At 56.2% G+C, this 20,269-nt stretch overlaps 1 protein-coding gene across 3 annotated transcripts in view; it reads right to left on the bottom strand.

The window, feature by feature from the left end:
- The window catches only part of SUSD4 (sushi domain containing 4), a 91,425-nt gene that overhangs the window by 7,139 nt on the left and 64,017 nt on the right, over nt 1-20,269 (bottom strand). The window lies entirely within an intron of this gene.

Here is a 20,269-nt window from a genome sequence, read left to right as displayed (position 1 = left end):
CAGTGACCCCGGCGGGCTGCTTCTCGCCTCTGGGCCTCAGTGTCCTCACCTGTGAAACGGGAGAGTCTGAGGGCTGTTCCGACAGAATGTAGGTGGACAGCCAGGAAGGCCAGGGCCTGAGCGTCTGAAGCCAGAGACCCCAGTGACACTTGGGGATGTGGCGGGGTACGGGCCGGGCCGGTGGGACTCCAGCCTTCCCCAGGCTGAACGATGCTGTGTGCACCCGCGGGACGGCAGAGGCCAGTGGCGGGGGGGGGGGGGGGGGGGTCCATGTCTGACGGTGACCTCTGCCCACTCAGGCAGCTGCCTGGGTCCCCCTCCACCACCCCGGAGCCCCCTCAGTCCTGCAGTGCAGAAGGCCCTTTCTGTGCTCAGGGGCACACAGGACAGAGAGGCTCCTCTAGCACAGGCTCCGCGTCAGTCCCAGAGCCACAGGGATCTGGAAACTACCGGAACGTTTCCAAGGCCCAGCGAACGAATGCGTCTCAGCAGCACCCCCTCACTTGCCCTGAAGGACAAAGGACCGGTCACACTGTGGCATCGACCCTGTGGCAAACGGTCCCATATTCTGCTGAGAATGTCGAACTGGACGCTGGACAGATCAATCATCTAGGAGGGAATTGGGGGGCTGTGCGGAACAGAGGGGCAGGGCTCGGATGCCCCCAGATCTGCACGCGACCCCCACTCTGTGCTGATGAGCCGGAGTGCGGGGCTGTTTCCCTTCTGGGGTTTCGCCATCCGAACACTCGGGGACATTGTCCCTAACTTCCATGCCCTGGGGGACGCTCTCCCTAACTTCCATGCCCTGGGGGACGTTCTCCCTAACTTCGGGGCCTTGTGGGGGTGGGACCACAGAACACGAAGGTGTGCTACAGCCCCAACTATCCCTGCCACCCCATGCAGCCAGGACCCCACACGCGCATGTCAAGGCCGCATCTTCTCGATGCCACATGAAAACCACCCACTGCAGAGACTGATCCTGTGGCTGCCGCTGCCGCTGGTGAGACACAAGAGCCACGAAGTGGGAACGTTTATCTGCACATCTCGTGGTGTTTCTACTGACTGAGCCTGGCCCACCATCGGCTTTGCTGGGAGGGGACCGCCCACCTCGTGTCCTGCTGGCAGCCAGGGTGGGGTGGTCTTTCACTTGCAAGAGACGACGACGGAGACCATAATCATGATCCCGGCAAGCGGCTTTCCAGTAACAACGTGGGAGCCCTCGGGGCTTGGGGGGCACCCACCCCCAGCCCCTCTCGGAGCCTGGACAGTCTGCGGCCCCCTCCCCTGCACCCCTCCCGGAGGGACAGACGGATCTACACAGACAGATGGCACCCCTCACCGGAGGCCCCACACAGGCGAAACTCCGCTCGTGGTTGTGACTCTGACACCGGCCGCTGCCGCGTCCACACAACACAAAACGAGCCCGGGAAAGCCCGCGGGTGGCGGGAACAGACCCCTGGACATGGGTTTCCTCAACGTCTCCTACAACTCAGAAAATATTAGGTCCAGTCGGGGCTTCTGTGGGCCTTGGGGTCCCGAGGGTGTGCTGGGACTCAGCCAGGCCCGGCCCGTAATCCCTGTCCCCTTGTCACTGCCCCGTGTCCTGTCACTGCTCTGTCCCCTGTATCACTTTGTCCCATGTCACCACTCCGTGTCCTGTGTCACCGCTCTGTGCCCTGTGTCAACACTCTGTCCCCTTGTCACCGCTCTGTCTCCTTGTCACCGCCCTGTGCCCTGCATCACTGATCTGTCCCCTTGTCATCGCTCCATCCTGTGTCAGCGCTCTGTGCCCTGCTGTATGACACAGGGTCACGGCTCCTTCCTGCTTAGCAGTAAGATCTCTACCAACCAAATGTCTGCAAGGCACACTATTCACGAGAGCTCGTCTCCTGTGGGCTGAGGAAGGGGAGTGGGAGACGGGTGAAAAGACACAGGAGCCCCACCTGCTCTTGCTTCTCCTCTGTCCCCCTCCCCTCCCACGGCCCCTGGCTCCTCTCCCACGGCCCGCGGCACTGCTCGTGATGAGTGTCCACAGTCGGAGTGAAGGAACCTTGCAAACCTTCACAAGGAGCTGGAGGGCCCGTCTCCCTCCCAGGGGAAACCCTCAAGCGTTTCTGGTCCCGTGGAAGAGGAAGTTCAGGCGTGATCGTAGTTTTATCGAAGCTTCTCCACCACGTCGACACTGACACCTGCATGCATTTTAGGGGCCTCAGTGAAGGGGGCCCGGGCCAGCCGGTGCCGCTCTGGGAAACACAGAAACGCAGAGGCTACATTCCCAATCCGCTTAAAGCAACGCCCTCTGCCCCTTCCCACCATGCACCTCCTGCCACACACTTCCCGCGTGTGCAGCTCCCAGGGCAACAGGGTGCCAGATACAGATGCAGGGTTCGGTGTGGACATGGCGTGTGGCCCGGGGCCGACATCTGCCACAGAGACACAGCCGTGCCCGCGCTGGGTGGGAGAGGCCGGAACTCAACTCCAGCAGCACAGCTGCTCCAAGCTGAGCTGTGACAACGGCCCCCTGCCGAGCGAGGCGGAGGATGAAAACACACACAGACCCTACTTTTCTGGGTGGAAAAACCCCAAAAGGTTGCCAAGGGGCTGGTGCAGGGGGGCCCCTCCGTATGGGACACGGGGTGGCTGCTGTCCAGTGTTGGATAGACGGGGGCCTCAAGGGGCCCGGACACACACCCTTCGGTCACGTCAGGGAAGAAGCCAGGAGAAATCAGGCCCCTTGCTGGGTCTCACACAGCCGCTCCGCGGGCTCTCACCTGCCCGAGAGACCTCTCCAGCCTCTGCCCGGGCCCACCAGCAGCATCGCCCAGGGTCTGGAAAAACCCCAAGTTCCCTGTGCTTCCAACGCCCCTAGAATCACCCCTTGGGTCTCCCCTTCCCTCACCTGCAGTCCTGGCCCAGGACCGGCCCCTTCCAGGCAGCTGGCAGGTGCCTGGGGGCCTGGAGGCAGGTGGTCTGTCTGGGCCGAGCTCGGGGAAGCCTCCCTCACTGCAGGGTGGCCACGAGCCGCGGGCTAAAGGGCCCGAATCGGGTATGGGTGCTGCTCTGTTGGGTCTTCCAGGGCGCGAGGCGCTCTCAACCACAGTGTGGGGGGAGGAAAGCATTTGCCAGGGCCCGGGGTCCCCCAAATTCCTCACGGTCCACCCTGGGCCCTGGTGAGAGGCATCCTCCCACTGACCCCGCCTCGTGGGGGGTGAGCCCACAGCGGACTTTCTCCGTTCCTCCTCCAGGGAGGAGCCCCCTGGACGCGGAGGTTGTCCTGCTCTTTGGGGTCTGCGACGCTCACATGCCTGATGGACCTTGGCTCGGCAATCCTGGCTGGCTTCTTGTGGGAGGCAGACCACACCAGCCTCTCCATAGACGGGGCTTCCCTACAACACAGTTGACCCGCCTCCCTCGGTCGTGTCGGGGCCACGGAGCCTCACCCCGCACACCTGAGTCTGGGCTCCTAACTCTCCAGCCTCTGAGCATCTCGTGGGGACCCACGGCTGCTCCTGTGCAGGCTGCTCACTACGTGGCGGGGGGGGGGGGGGGGGGGGAGGGGGCGGGGGGGCGGCCGGATGGGCCCCAGGGTCGGGCAGCAAATGCTGCTTGTGTTTGGGGTGCTAGAAGTGGACGCACAGGCTGTCTCCTGCCGGCGTGTGGGACACTGTCATTTGCCAACGGGCAGGCACATCTCAGACGGCCTCTCCCCTGTCCTTCCGTGCGCCTAGGCCCCTTGCCCACCGTCTAGGCTCAGGGAGGCCCAGCTCGTCCTACTGCCCGAAGCAAAATGAAGCTGGAAAGAAAGCCTGATGCATATTAAGTGGCAAAAGTGATTTCTCACCTGTCTTCCTGTTTTGCGTGCTCAGCGCACAGCGCCCGCTCTGGCACAGAGACATGGGACTGACTACCCCGGACAGGCCACATCTCAGGCCTTCTGGAAGGGCCTTCCCACCTCTCGTCTTATGTACTGACTGTGTTCTTTCACCCTCTTTTTAGAGAGAGAAAGAGCAAGCAGAGCAGGGACAGAGAGAGAGAGAGAGAGGGAGGGAGAGGGGGAGAGACAGGCTCACACAGCAAGGAGCCGGACGCGGGGCTCAATCCCATGAACCGTGAGATCATGAGCTGAGCTGAAATCAAGAGTCGGACACTCAACCGACCGAGCTCCCCAGGCGCCCCATCTTTCACCCATTTCTTAATTCATTTAACAGACGTGTTTTGAATCGGCGCTGGAACCCGGCACTACGCTGGTCCCCGTCCTCCGGGCTGACTAAAGATGAGGACAAGTAAGTAGACGATGAATATTCACGTGGCTGGTAAGCCCTGTCCGCAGTCCACAGAAGGAAGCATCAGTGCCACCCTCGCACGCACACACGCACTCACACACACTCACACATGAGGTGGGTGAAGTGCCAGGCACCCCGCCTCCCGAGGGGCGGAAGGTGCTGGAAACTCTGGGCACAGATGTTGTTTTATAAACAGTAAGATGTGTGCTGGCCCCTGTGGGGGATTCAGGAATGGGGGTGGGGGGAGGCTTAAAACATGCAGGCCAGGCCAGCTGGCTTCCCCCCACGGGACGGGCCAGAGAACAGCCGTTGTGCACCCCACGATGGAGACACAGAAGACCCCCAGAGAGCAGGTGAGGTCATGGGCCGTGGGCTAGGACCACGGAAGAGGCAGGCTCCAGCGGGACGGTGTTAACCGGCTCAGTGCCGGTGGGGAGCCAGGGACAAGAAAGGAACAGGACAGGCTGTGTGTGGCCCGACCCCATCAGGGGGGCAGGTCCACGTGGTCCCAGCCCCTGGTGTGGGTGACACAGGAACCCTGTGATGGCGACACTTACGGGTCACCTTGACTGGGCTGCGGGCGCCCAGACCGCTGGTTAACCATCACTTCTGGCCTGTCCGTGAGGGTGTCTCTTGTCCAGCATTTGAGTCACAGACGGGGCAGATGGCACTTCCCCCTGTGGTGGGCACCATCCAGTCTGCTGAGGACCCGACACAACAGAAATGCAGAGGAGGGGCGAGACTCTCGCTTTGCACAAGCTGGGACTCTCCTCTCCTACCTCCTGGGACCCCAGCACTGGTGCTCGGCCCTCCTGACTAGGGCTGAGTCACACTGCTGGCTCTCCCGGACCTCCAGCTCAGAGACGGCACGCTGCACATCCCGGGGCCTTCCAGCCTCCATGAGCACGCACACGCACACACACAGGGTACCTGTATGTACACTGTGATTATGTACACACAGAGTATATGCCCTGTGATTATGTGCATATAGTATACACACACACACTGTGATTACATGTGTATACAGCACATGTAAACTGTGATGAAATATGTACATAGAGAATATTATATGCACGGTGATTGTGTGTATATGTATATATATAGTATGTATTTACACAGTGACTACATATATACACGGTATACGTATAAACACTTATATATATGCAAATACATATACACATATACATATAAGTATATATACACACACTGTATATATTACATACACACAGCATGGCATACGTACTGTGATTACATATGTATACATAGCATATATATATATATATATATATATACACACTGTAATGAAATATGTAGATACGTTACGTATATATTTACTGTGATTGTGTATATGTGTGTATATATATACACATATGTGCATGTGTGTGTATATACATATACAGTATGTATATATCACACCACTGGCATAGATATATGCAGTGACTATGTATATACAGAGTGTGTATATATATACTGATTATGTATACACACACACACACACACACACACGCACGGTATAACATATACATTGTGATTATGTATATATACATAGTATATACATATATACTGTGGTTATTATACACATAAATTGTGAAGTATATATGTTGTAATCATATATACGGTATGTGCACACGCACTGTGATCATGTTCATATATGATATGCTGTGAGTCTGTACACATACACACCATGACATATACACTGTGATTTTAAACATACAGAATTACCTGTCGTGTGATTATGTGTAGGACACATATAAACGTGATCACGTGGACATACACACAGAAGAGCGTATACACATGCACACTACTGGCTCTGGTTCTCTCTGGAACCCTGACTGCATGGCTCCCTCACCTGGGCCCTCAACCCCGCCCCATCTACAGATTCAACTCACTACTGGAAACGGAGACTCGGGTGTTGTCTCCTGGCAGAGGGCAGAAACGAGGTGCTCCCTCTTGCTCCCCCAAATCACAGGCAGGCCCTGCAGCACCTCCAACAGGGCACACAGGCAGTCAGAGGGCGGGGACGAGTGCCCATCAGCTACTGAACAGACAGCTTCAAGGTGGGAGTCCCACACCACCACCACTGCTGTCTCTGGCACAGTCTCGGTGCCACGAAGGAGCCCAGAGGAGAGGTGCTGACAGTGCGGGGATGAGGGGCCTGGGTGAGGGCAGTGGCAGGCGAGCAGTTCAGGGACGGTCCCCACGGGGGCGGTGTGGCACTTAACCGAGCCCAGAGCCGCCTGGCTCACAGCGGGTCCACGCTGATGCTGGCGCACGGGCTGTGTGGGGCGAGTCCCCCGCCAAACAGAGAAATCCAGCGTAGCCAGTTAGAAACTTTTGTAGCAATCCGACCTTCAATTTGACCTTGCTGCAACATCCATGAATGTTCTCCATTTCTATCTATTAAAACGCAATTTTAGTACTGTTGTGTCTAATAATCTAAGGTGGGACTTCTATGTCTTTGTCTTTTTGGTTTTTTTCTAGAATCCAGTTTTACCATTATACGATTATTGGTCTGTAACGTATTAGAAGACAAACACCAAACAAACCACCGTATCTTCCTGTGCAGGGCGGTGGGGCAGGGGGGCACAATCCGGGTACGCTGGACACCGTCGGGGGGAAGGCATGGATGCCGCTACGTGAGACCATCTTTGGGGGGCGGGTGGCCTGGCCCAGTACAGGGGCAGTGACAGCAAGGAACAGATTACGGGACAGACTTGAGTCTGTTTCTCCAACAGGGCCGGTGAGGGTGGCGTTTGGGGGCTGAGAGTGTCTCCCAGATTCCGGATGCTGACATCTGAGCAGACGGTGGGGCTCCTCCCAGGAAGGGTTCTTGTTGGTTTGCTGGTTCGGGTCGGGGCGGCACTGCTGAGCCTGGAGGCGTCTCCACGTTGGATGCAGTAGCCGTGGAGGGCGTCAGGGGCTTGCCTGGGACTCCAGAGTCATGAGCACAGAGAGAAAATTCGGAACCACAGGGTGGGGGGAGCTCACCTGTGGAGGGAAGGTAGACAGAAAAGAGGAGGGGCCCAGTCCAGACACTGGGATCAGTCAGGGCACAAGAGCGGCCGGGCAGATGGCTTTCAGGAGGAGGGGTGGTTCCTAGCAGGCGAGAAAGGCAGGAGCAGAGAAGGGACACTCGATTTGGCCGCAAGAAACCTCAGTGACTTGGGCAGAAGGGAGGCCAGTTAGGAGTGAGCTGAGGAGGGGGAGGGGCTGGGAGCACACGATGGTCGGAGAGGTCTGGAGGAGCCGCCGAGATGAGATGCCTCGACCGGGGCTCCGACGCTGTCCCCTATGTGGCAGGAAGCCCAGCAAGGGAGGAGGTGGGGGCAGGGCGGGAATGCACCAGAGCCGAGTCCAGGCTGGTGGCCGAGGCTGAGTCCCTGCAGCCGAGTGAGGGGGAGGCCACGTCGGGGACGGTGGCTGGGATGAGAATCTAACTGGCCTCTGTCCTCAGCCACTGACACGTTTCTCCACGTGCAACAGAGGAAAAGGAGTCCACAAACAGCCTGCGCCTCAAGAACGCTCCGAACTCTCTGTGGGGCACTGTGTCGGGAATCCCCAGGGCTGTGACGGGTTGTGGATCGGTGCCTGTCCCTTGGGAGGGAAGAGCTGGCCCCCGTCTGTGCACCCGGACCACCTGCTGACTCTGTCCCAGGCTCAGAGCCGCCCTGCACCCGGGTCCCTCGTCCCCCTGAGTTCCAGTCAGCAGACCGTGAGCTGAAGTGACGGACGCCGCGTCCAGGCTGACGCCCAAAACGCTCCGGGTCTCAGGCCGACCACGACAGAGACGACCCCCGGGGGTCCCAGGAGCCGCACCCCGAGGATGGCAGAACCCCCACGGCCCCTGAGTGGCAGGTGCAGAAGAATGCCGGCCGGCCCACGCACACAAACACCGCTGCATGGAGACGAGCTGCTATCCTGTTGAGCCACGATACGTTTCTGGGCACCTGTCACAGCAGCGCCCACCCGCCCCGGTGTCAGTGCCGCGTCTCGACAGTGTCTCGGGGACGTACATCAGCGGCTCCCCAACCCTGGCCGCCTGGCTGTTCCGGGTGGGTCCTGGGCACGGCGAGGTCTTCGGGGCCCCAGGTGAGTCTAACGGGGGGTCCAGTTGAGGGCACGGCCTCAGCGGCTGCGACAGCACGCGGGGCAAAGGCCTCCCTGCCGGGTCACCAGCTCACAACGTCCGGGGAGCCAGTGTGAGAAGCCGGAGGTACCTTCCACCAGGCCCTTGCTTTCGATCCGCAGTCCCCGACCGTCAGCTTTGGGCTCAGCCGCGAGTCTCAGAAATGCACGTGTCAGCGCCAGCCCAGACCTCCTGAGTCGAGCCTTCGTTCGCGCAGAACTCCCGCGTGAGTCAGACAGTCCGGGAAGCGCCACCCCGGGCCGAGTGTGGTGACGCGAGGGAAGGCTGGCTCCTGGGCTGCAGGGGGCAGGGAGGACGGCCGGCGGCTCTGTGGATCGACGAGGGCCCCTCGTCTCCAGACGACCCGGCGTGTTGTCTGAGCGGCTCCCAGAGGAGCCGGGGGCACGGGCCTCGCTCCACACAAGTACACGGTCCCCAAGCCTCTGCCGTCAGCGGGCCTGCTGGCCACTAATAATTAAAGTGGCCACTGCGCCAGCTGTCCCCAGTCAGGTCCGCGCCTGGGTAATGATTCCAGGAAGCGGGACAAGGCCCCTCTAGGCCAAAGTCACAGCTGTTTCCAAGGTGACGCCTGAAACTTTGCTTTTAGTTCAGGGAAAATCAATCAACGTTACCCGGCACGTTAGATTTTCCACTTTTGCTCGTGGTAACAACACGGAAGGCTGATAAATGTGTCCAGTTCAGGAAGCAAAGGACGATGAGGCCGGAGGGAGCCTGGTGTCTCTGTGCTCAGAGATGTGTGGACAGATCAGCGTTAGGATCAATCCTGCCTGGCTCCCCAAGGGGGGCCCTGGTCTGCTCTGCACCTCGGAGCCGCCCGGTCGGAGTGTCCCTCAAGGGACACGGGATGCATCGGACAACAGCGTGCTTAGAAGCCGTGGGTGTGAGGAAAGAAGAAAGGGGAGGCCAGGGGGGCGGGCAGATGAGCAGAGCGCGAGCCGGGAGCTGAGAGGGCATGACTGCCGGGGGTCCCCGGGTGACCCCACAGCAGCTCTACGAAGTGCAAAGCACTCTCTCCTGGGTTCGAATCCCGCTCAGCAGATGCACGGCATTTATGTGGCCTGGTTCTGAGCCTAGGTTCCCGCGGCTTGTGAAACAGAAGCCGTAACCCTGTGCAGCCTTCTCCAAATGAGAGATGAGGCCTCCAACCCTGACGAGCAGTCATGGTCATGCTCAGCTACACTGCGGGCAGGGAGGTGATTACAGCCACAGCCCACGGGGCACCACCATGGGGGCCACCCACGCACTGCACACCTGACCCTAACAACCACTTTGCAAAGCAGGGGTCCCCGTGCAAGTAAGGGAATCCAGCTCAGAGGGGCGAAGTCACTCGCCCAAGGTCACCCAGAGAATAAACTGCCCGGCTGGGGTCTGACCTTAAGTGAGGCCACCCTGAAGCCACACTCCCTCCCGAGTTCTCAGTGGGATCTTGACTGAGTGGGGAAGTGGGGTGCAGACCACCCCAGGGCAGACGTACAAGCAGTGACCTATCTGTTGGGCTGAGTGAGGGCAGATCAGAGGTCGAAAGAGGCAGAGGGACAGGAGGCGGGGAGCCCCCTGGGCTCAGGGGGCATGGTGGGTGCCGAGCGCTGGCCAGAGGGGACACTAGCCTGGGACAGGGCTATGGACAGAGTCTAGAGGAGGCCAGCCAGCCGGGGCTGGGACGCCTTAAGGAGAGTGAGCCCTTCCAAATCAGAAGCAGGCGGAGGGAAGGCCGAGGGCGTCTGCCTCTTCCTCAGCCAAGGGGAGAGCTTGGGGTGTGGGCCGGACTGTGACACTGGAGTCCTAATGCCGGCTACCCCATGAACGTGACCTCACTCGGAAACTGAGTGTGCGGCAGGTGAAATCAAGTTGAGACGAGGTCCTGCTATGGGGAGTTGGCCCTTAATCCACGGGGCTGGTGTCCCTGCAGGAGAGGCACAGAGGGGACACAGCCACGTGTGACAATGAGCAAGGGATGCGGTGGCCTCCCTGGAAGCCAGACCAGGCAAGGAAGGACCGCAGAAGGAAAATGGCCCTGTGGACCCTTGGGTCCTGGGCTTCCAGCCCCCAGAACAGCGAGAAAATCTGATCCTGCTGTTGTAATTCACCCTGTATATGGTACCTTGTAGACAGTGGCTCCGGGCCAGGACACAAGCCTGGAAGCGAGGCTGAGCCCCTGGGTCCCCGGCGAAGCAGCCCACCGGACCCAGAGGGTTTCCTGGGTCAGCTGGACCCCGAGATTCCCTCACAGGGACAGTCAACCAGCCACGAGCATCCCTGTGGGCAGGCTGAGACAGGCCGCAGCGGGCAGGGGGACAGTGACACAGACCTGAGCCCTGGGAGCCCTGGCGGACATCACCGTCATGCCTCTCCGGGCGGTGCCCACACAGCCAGGCTGGGGACAGTACAGGGTCGCCCGCGGTACAGGGTCCCGAAATGTCAGGTGGAGGTGGAGTGAGATCCCACTCACGCTCCTCGCGCCGGCGGCCTACAGAATTCCACAGAATTCCCGGCTGCTGGGCTACCTACCATGCACCTTTCTTCCCAGTTCCACTCCCGGTATGAAACACAGATGGACAAAGGCTCACTCGTGACCGCCTGCACGGGGGACTAGTTTAAGATCCATGTTCCGATTTAACCGCCTTCTCAGCTACAATTGGGGCGATGGCCCTACCTTCCCGACACCTGTCACATCCCTTCCCGCGAGCGGAAGAGACGTTGGGAACCGCGTTCGGTTCCAGCCATTGGAACGAGCTGGCCGGCACATGCCGAGTCCTGCGGTGTTTTCAGGGGCCACAGAAGGGGAGCTGTCACTCTGATGGAAATCCAGGCACAATTCATCTTTTTGTAAAAACAAAACCAAGAACAACAAAAACGCTTCCTCCTGCACCGAGAGAGGAAATGGTTATGAACACAGGAATCACGGTTTCAGGTTCTCCAAAACGAACAATTCGAGACACCAAAACAGGCGTGGAAACGTGTGCAAGGCTTACCTGCCTGTCACGAAAATGTCTAGTTCCTGTGGGAAAGAGGCAATTCTGGAGACCACCTGTGAAGACAGGCGGGGGTGGGGGCCGGAGCCGGGGAAGAATGACCCCAAGCCACCCCGCTGAACGCTCCCGGTGACGTCCCGTCTGGAAGAGGCCGGGACTGACCCGAGGGACCTGTCCCTGTCTGTGGTGCACCTGACTGACCGCAAGAGGCTATATGACCATGGAGTACAAGTCGCCTGACTTCCCAGAGAGGAAGGAAAGACAGAAATTCTGCCCGGAGCAGCGACGGAGAGGATACTGTGGAGTTTAGGGACAAACAGTGGGATTTTCCCACTTGTCCCAGCCACCTAGTTTCCGAGCACGACAAAGTTGCTCCCGAGGCACGAGCTCGTGGCTCAAACCACGGGCCACCACTGTGCTACCGCTCAGTTCCACATCCCTTCAGTGACCAACACCTGAACACAAGATGAAAACCTCGGCTGGCTCATCCCTGAGCTTTTCAAAACCAAGAGGAGGCTGGAGGGCAGAGCAAGATGCCGTTGGTGGGAGCCACGGACGGCGAAAGAGAGAGACTGGTCCCCACTCACACCCTAACAACACACCGGGCCTGGGTCGCGAGATCTCCGGTGTCCTGGAAGGGGTGGGGGTCAGGCCAGCTCAGAAGAGTGAGCCCCGGGGGACGCTTGTGTGTGGGGTTCCCACCGTGGACACGTGGCCTTGCTGCAGAGAGCTGGCCTCCGGTCACAGCCTCACACGGGCTTCATCAGACCCACAGCGCCGGCTGACCCGGCACTCACCCCCATCCCAGGCCCTGCATCTGACCACTTCCCATGCAGACGTGACAGCGCGCAGCCCCAGGGCCCCAGGCCCACCACACCCGGTGCCGCCGCCCTGGGGCCAGGATGCCTGCGGGTAGGGCCGAGGGGCGCAGGGCTGGAGTCTAGGGGACCCCCTCTCTGGAGGGGAGTCTGCAGGGGAGGGGGGGGTGGCCCTCGTTCCCTGACTTGGTGGGAGAAACCAGTCCAGAGCTGGCCAGCTCCCATCCTCCGCCAGTCCCTCTGCCGTTGGTGGAAATACCTCCATTTGCAACGGGTGGGGAACCAAGGAAGCCCGGGGGCTGATGGCCACATGTGTCCACGGAGGGAACAGGCAGCAAGGCGCCCAGACAGGGCTGCGAGGGCTCTGGCCGCCAACAGGGACCTGGACAGGAGGAGGAAGCTCGGGGCCACCAGCCCGTGAAGTAGCAGCAGGGGGCCTGAGGGCCCCTTCTGCTCAAACAGGAGCAAGGCCTTTTGGTTTCTGGGGACAGAAAGATCAGTGTTTCTGGATTCCATACAGGAAAAAAGAGGATTAGAAGGATGAAGTTTCTCGATGCCTGAGCACAGCCAGCTCTTGAGCACGCGAGATGGGGGTGGGGAGGGCTACGGTGGCAAAAATGCCGCGAGAGGCAGACACATGAGTGCAGCGAAGGCAGGAGATGCCAGTGTTCCTGCGATCGTACTCTGGCGACGCGGAGCCCTGCGTGGGGACGCTGCCGGGTCACGTATAGGCGGCGCCAGCAGAGCTCACAGCCAGGCGCGCGCCCGCGGGGGGGGGGGGGGGGGGGGGGCAGGGCTTGTTCTCGGCCCTAAGCCGCCTCTGCGCCGTTTCCCAGGGGCTCCTGGCCAACGTCACTAACACGGGAGTGGCCGGGGCCCAGGCCAGGACACATGCTTGTCCTCACAGAGCACTGACAACAGTCTTGCTTCCGAGAGTAAGATCTAATCTTAGCTGGGCTCCTCACTAGGGCTCGAAATCAGCCGTTTCGCGTAGACCAGAAGGCTGGGGGCCTGAGGAGGCGGGAGTTTGCATGTGACCCGCAGGCCATTTCACTCCCCGGTCTCCAGGTCCTCAGAGGCAGAGCTACAGGAACGGTTTTCATGCTTCACGCTGACACGCTCACCCTCCGGTGGAAACACAGGATGTAAACACGTAAAACAGAGTGCCGGTGGGAGTTCAGGAACAGCTAGCTCCAGCCTCCCTGCTCCTCGGGGAGCCCCGCCTCTGGGCCTCCAGGCCTCTGGGCAGGGGTTCAGGGCCCTCTGACCAGGTAGTCCTGGCCCCGGTAAACCTTTTACATTAGGGAGGTGGGGTGCGGGTGGATAAACAGCCTCCCTACGTCTTCCCTGAATAGGAGCCCCAGGGCTACACCGAGTTAGGAAGAGGGCATTCGTTGCTCTTTGTGTTCTAATTCAATCTCATACTGAACCCTGAGCGGCAGGGTCTGACGCGCCTCTGCAGGGGGCTTGAGAGCCCAGGCCCGGCCGAGGTGGGGGGGCCGGTGGGTGAGGGTGGCCAGCTGGTCACTGCTCTTCCCACCACCGCAGGCAGGTGCATGTCCGGCCCGGGAAGGAGGGGGTCGGAAGGACCGCCCACGTTGACCCCCTGCATTTGCAGCGCGGCTTGGGCCCAACAAAGAGCGTGTCCTCCCTCCTCAACAACGTCGTCCGATCACGGAGCGTGTCCTCCCTCCTCGATAAGAGAACGTCGTGCGTAGTACGTCGTACGTGACACGTGACGGAAAGCCGGGTGCCCCGAGCACCAGGGGGCGGAGAAGCCGGCACGAGGCGCAGAAGGGGCACAGTCAGGGGAGCTCCGGCCGCCCCACAGGGCCTGCTCCTTCCGCAAAGGGCGAGCGGCAGGGCCCAGAGCCGTTCCGAGGCTACAGGAGGTGCCTGGTGCAGGACCACCCTGCGCAGCCACGGCTCCCTCCGCGGGGATGGAGCCCTGGGTCCTGCAGGCGGTTGCCGGGGCCTCTCCTCGTGCCCCCTCCCCTCTGCAGCCTCTCTGGGAGCAGAGCGTTCTGGGCAGGAGCAGAGTCACGGATGTGACTCCGGGAGGAGCGGGGGGGGGGGGGGGGGGGTCCCGCATCGAAAAGATGGACCCGCGGAGCCAGGCTTAGAACCCAGACCCTGGCTTCCAGCAGGTGCGCTGGGCCCCGGGAGCCGGGAACAGCTGCGGGCTCGCAGGCTCGCGGGCTTCCCCCCCCCCCGGGAGCAGGCAACCTTGGGAGAGGGTACACGCCATCCGAGCCTCAGTTTCCTCATCTGCCGGATGGCAGCACATGTGTCGTGACACTCGTGGCACTCGTGAGGGTGAGGCACCTCCAGGGGGGCGTGGGGCGGTGTCCAGGCCCATGGAATGAATCAAAGGGAGGTCCCGTCAGTGGCCGTTCACCGTGTCGTCCCCACGCTGCTTGTAGGAAGGCCAAGTGTGAGTTCTCCCTGTTGGAGAGCGTGGGTGAGGAGGGGGCACAGAGAGGCAGGGAGGGGGTGGGCGCGGGTGCAGACCCAGGGGCTGGCACGCCCTCCAAGGCGGGGACACACCCAGTCAACTGGTCGGTCGCTACTGCTTCATTTCTGCCAAGGAGGCGCAGGGGGACGTGGGGAAGGGCAGAAAGGGAGGCGGGTGTCTAAGGAATTCCAGACGGATGGTCCAAACTCAGCGCCAGGAAATCCCGCTAGGGGCTCGGTCCGCCAAGTTACTTGGAATCCGGTGCAGGAGAGTTTCCGGTTAACCCAGGGATCCGATTCTTCAGTGTCTTTCCGGGGACCCAGGGCAGGAAGGCCGTGAAGACGCCCCTCCCCCTGGCCGGCTGGTCTCGTGACACGGAGGGTCCCGCCTGGTTTGGGGCGGACCCTGCGACACGTGACCTCACAGCCAAGAGAGCACACGGCACCCTTCTTCACAACGACTCCTGGTGTGCTCCAGCGCTCCTTTAAGACGGGACGGCGCTGGCACGGGGTGGGCGCCCTTGGGTGCATCCTGGACCCCGAGGGGCTCCGGCTGGTCGCATCGAGGAGCCCACACTCCCTGCTGCGTGTCTGCTGTTCCCGGCACAGGGTCGCCTCGGCGGTGCCACTGCGCGAGGCCCAGGTTCCTGCAGGGAAATGGCACTGGGGGCTCTGGGACCCCCCAGGTCCTGACTCCGCTCCACCGTCGCCAGACCTTCACATCCACACTGGCTCTCGGTTTTGATCCTAAACTGGAACCTTTCCAGTTATTTCACATTTGGCCAAACAGGGTTTTTCAGGTTCTTATTTTTTGCTCTTTTTCTTGCAGAAGGACGTGGACCTGAGCGGACCCCTGGGCGCTGGCAGGTTCTCAGGAAATCGAGTGCTGCGTTCCTATAATTTGAGGCCGAAACCGTGGGTTAAACCTGCATCCCTGGGCCTGTGCGCTCTCAAGTGAGCAGAAGGGAAAAATCACTTCGGCAATTTGAGTAATTTGAGTGGTGGGACTGGTCGGATTTAGAAACAAACTTTCCCATATTCAGCCGCTAATGGGGTCAGCTTTGCTTGTTCCGCGGGGGAAATGCCAGCCCGGCGCCTGTTGAAAAGTTCTGCACTGGCAAAGCCACGGCCCGAGTCACCGCAAATGGCACCTTCGTGCCCGCGGATCCTGGGGTGATTTAGTCCCTGTTTGGGAAAAACAAACACAGGCACGACCCCCGGGGCCAGGCTCCCCACCTTCCCGGATGCCCCTGCCCCCCACCTTCTTCTTCTTCCTCACCGAGGTCCCAGTGACACACAGTATTATATTACCTGTGCAACACACTGATTTGACATTTGCAAACACAGCAAAATGGCCACCGCAGCAAGTCTGGTGACCCGTGTCACCACACACCGTTAATACAACATCGCTGGGTATGTTCCCCACGCTGTTTATAACTGGGAGTTTGTATTTCCTGACCCCTGCCCCCACTGCACCCACCCCACCCCTACCAGCCACCAAATATGTTCTCTCAATCTAGGAGTCTGGGTTTTGTTTTGTTTTTTAGATTCCACACGAGAGTGAAACCATGCAGTATTTGTCTGACATTTTAACACAAAACTCGTCCCTGCCATTGCAAATGGCAAGGTCTGATTGCTGATTTTATGGCTGAGTAATATTCCATTGTGCATAAAAACCACATCTTTCTTACCCATTCATCTACTGATGGACAATTAGGTTGTTTCTACTTCTTGGCTACTGTAAATAATGTTCCAGTAAACACTGGGGTGCATGTATCCCTCTGAATTCGTGTTCTTGTGTTCCTTGGGTAAATACCCAGAAGTGGAATTGCTGGGTCATAGGGTAGACCTATTTCTAATTTTTTTGAGGAAACTCCGTACTGTTCTCCATGGTGGCTGCACCAGTCTGCATTCCCACCAACAGTGCCATGAGGGTTCCCCTCTCTCCGCATCCTCGCCAACACCTGTTGTTTCTTGTGTTGTTGATTCTGGCCATCCTGACAGGTGTGAGGCGACATCTCATCATGGTTTTGATTTGTATTTCCCTGATGAGAAGTGACGTTGAGCATCTTTTCATGGGTCTGTTTGCCATCTGGATGTCTTCTTTGGGAAAATATCTGTTCAGATATTTTACCCATTTTTAACTCAGTGGTTTGGGGGTGTTTGTTGTTATTGAGTTGCATGAGTTCTTTATATATTTTGGATATTAACCTCTCATCGGTCATACGATTAGCAAACATCTTCTCCCATTCAGTAGACTACCTCTTCATTTTCTCAGTGGTTTCCTTCATGGCAGCATTTTATTTTGATGTAATCCCGCCTACTTAGTTTTGCTTTGGCTTCCGTTATCTTTGGAGTCAGGGCCAAGAAAACCTCACTGAGGCAGATGTCAAGGAGCTTACCACCTCTGTTTTCTTCTAGGATTTTTATGGTTTCAGACCTCACACTCAGGTCTTTAATCCACGTTGAGTTTATTTTTGTATATGATGGAAGAAAGTGGTCCAGTTTCATTCTTTTGCATGTAGCTGTCAGGTTCTCCCAGCGCCATTTGTTGAAGAGATCTTCTTTTCCCCATCGTGTATTCTTGCCTTCTTTGTCGTAAGGTAATTGACCATATAATTGTGGGTTTATTTCTGGGATCTCTATTCTGTTCTGTCGATCTACATGTCTGTTTTTGTGCCAGGACCACACTGCTCTAACTGCTACAGCTTTGTAATACAGTTTGGAATCAGGGAGTGGGATACCTTTGGCTTCGCTCTTCTTTTTCAAGACTCTTTTGGCTATCTAGGGTGTTTTGTGGTTCCACACAAACTTTAGGATGATTTGTTCTATTTCTGTGAAGAAACGCCATTGGAATTTTGACAGCTTTGAATCCGTAGATTGCCTTGGCTAGCATGGACACTGTAACAAATCTGTTCTTCTAACCCATGAGTATGGAATGTCTTTCCATTTGTTCGTGTCACCTTCAGTTTCTTTCATCAAAGTCTTACAGTTTTCAGCGTACCAGTCTTTCACCTCCTTGGTTAGATTTATTCCTAGGTATTTTACTCTTCTTTCATTTCTAATTTTACAGAAAGGCAGACCACCGCATGCAGCGCCTCACTTGAACGTGTTGAGTCTTGGAAGCTTGACTGCCCTACATTCTCCCACAAATGGACTTTGAGAGCTTGTTTGGAGGTCCTAGGAGGTGAACACAGCCACTTGTATGCCTTTGACCGTCCTCCTCTATTAGGGAAGGTCGTCTGCTTCTACTAAGTGTGCAGCTTCGGGAGGGACGTGTGTGGAGAGCTGAGGGAGGAAGGGGACACCTGCCCAGCCAGCCAGACCAGCCAAATCAACCTTGGTGATCAATGGGTGACAAATGTCATAGCCAGATCACCCTCTCATCCTATTTGATTCTTTCTGATGTGATTGTAAATGACACTGTTTTCTTGATTTCTCTGACGGTTTGCTATTCGTGTATAGAAAAGCAGCAGATATTTGTATATTAATGTTGTGTCCAGCAACTTCTACTAAGTTCATTTATTCTAACAGTTTTTTGGTGGAGTCTTCAGAGTTTTCTATATATAGTATCACGTCATCTAAACATAGTAGCAGTTTTACTTTTTCTTTATGTGCCTTTATTTTTTTTCCTTGCCTAATTGCTCTAACACTTCCAGTACTATGTTGAATGAAAGAGGGAGAAGGGGCATCCTTGTCTTGTCCCTGACGTTAGAGGAAAAGTTTTCAGCTTTTCATTGTTGAGTATAATAGCTCTGAGTTTGTCATATTACGACTTTCATTACTTTGAGGTACATTCCTTCTACACACACTCTGTGGAGAGTTTTTATCATAAAAGGATGTTGAATATTGACAAATGCTTTTCCTGCATCTATTGAAATGACTGCGTGACTTTTACCTTCTGTTTTGTTAATGTGGCGTATCACGATGACTGACTTACAAATGTTGACCACTCTTGCATCCCTGAAATAAATCCCACTTGATCATTGTATGTGATCTTCTAAATATATTGTTGAATTCATTTTGCTAATACCTTGTTGATGATTTTTACATGACTGTTCATCGGGGATACTGGCTTATGATTTTCTTGTGTTGTCATTATCTGGTTTTAGTATCAGGGTAATGCTGGCCTTGTAAAATGACTTTGGAAGCATTTTCTCCTCTTCAGTGTTTTGGAAGAGTTTGAGAAGGATTGCCATTAAATCTTTGAATGTTTGGTAGAATTCACCACTGAAACTAACTGGTACTGGACTTTGGTTTCTTGGGAGGTTTTTGATCACTGACTCAATCTTCTTACTAGTAATCAGTCTATTCAGATTTTCTTCATGACTCAGTCTGGGAAGACCATAAGTTTCTAGGAATTTATCCATTTTTTTCTATGTTGTCCAATTTTGTTGGTATAGAATTGTTCCAGTAGCCCCTTTTATCCTCTGTATTTGTGTGCTGTTGGCTGTAACTTCTCCTCTTTCATTTCTGATTTTATTTGAGGCCTTTCTCCTTTTTACTGGTGAATCCGTCTATAAGTTTGTCAATTTTGTTTATTTTTTCAAAAAACTAGCTCTTAGTTTCATTGATCTTTCTATTATCATTTGAGTCTCTATTTCATTTATTTCCTTCCTGATCTTTATTATATCCTTCTTTCTGCTAACTTTGGGTTTTGCTGGTTCTTCTTCTAGTTCCTTTAGGTGTAAATTGTTTATTTGAGATTTTTCTGGTGTCTTTGGGTAGGCTTGTATTGTTACGAACTTTTCCCTTAGAACCATTGTTGCTGTATCCTGTAGATTTCACTATGTCACATTTCTTTTTTTCATTTGTGTCTACGTATTTTTTTTTTTTACTTCTCCTTTGATTTTTTCTATGACCCAGCACTTGTTCAGTAACATGTTATTTAATCTCCACGTATTTGTTTTCCCAGTTTTTCTTCTTGTAATTGATTTCTAGTTTTATACCATTGTGGTCAGAAAAGATACTTGATAGGATGTCAGTCTTCTTGTGTTTATTACGACTTGCTTTTTGGCTTAACACGTGATGTGTCCTGGACACAGAGTTCCACGTGTACTTGAGAAGAATGTGTATTCTGCTGGTTTGGGGTGGAGTACTGTGTATACGTCTGTTAAGCCCATCTGGTATAATGTGTCATTTGAGGTTGATGTTTCCTGATTGATTTTCTGTGTGATGATCTGTCCACTGATGTAAGCGGGTGTTAAAGTCCCTTGGTATCACTGTATTGCTATAAATCTCTTCTTGTAGGTCTGCTAATATTTGCTTTAACTACTTAGGGGCTCCTATGTTGGGTACATATGTATTTATAAATGCTGTACCTTCTTGGTGGATTGACACCTGTATCATCATATAGTGTCGTTCATTGTCCTTTATTATAACCTTCGTTTTAAAGCCTCGCGTCTATTTTTCAACGATGGAGCGACATTGTGGTTCAAGACTATGATTTCAGGTGCTTTGTCCCCTGCCCCCAGCACAGCTACAGGGAACGCGTGCTCCAGGACCTCCCGCTCTCAGTGCGGCAAGTGTCCTGACCTTGGACACATGACCTGGGCCTTCAGCGAAGCTGCTGGAGCTTCTCCTTCCAAAATGTGA

The sequence above is a fragment of the Acinonyx jubatus genome, chromosome E4 (genome assembly GCF_027475565.1).
Source record: "Acinonyx jubatus isolate Ajub_Pintada_27869175 chromosome E4, VMU_Ajub_asm_v1.0, whole genome shotgun sequence".
Taxonomy (NCBI): Eukaryota; Metazoa; Chordata; class Mammalia; order Carnivora; family Felidae; genus Acinonyx; species Acinonyx jubatus.
This window is presented reverse-complemented; position numbering and strand designations above follow the sequence as displayed.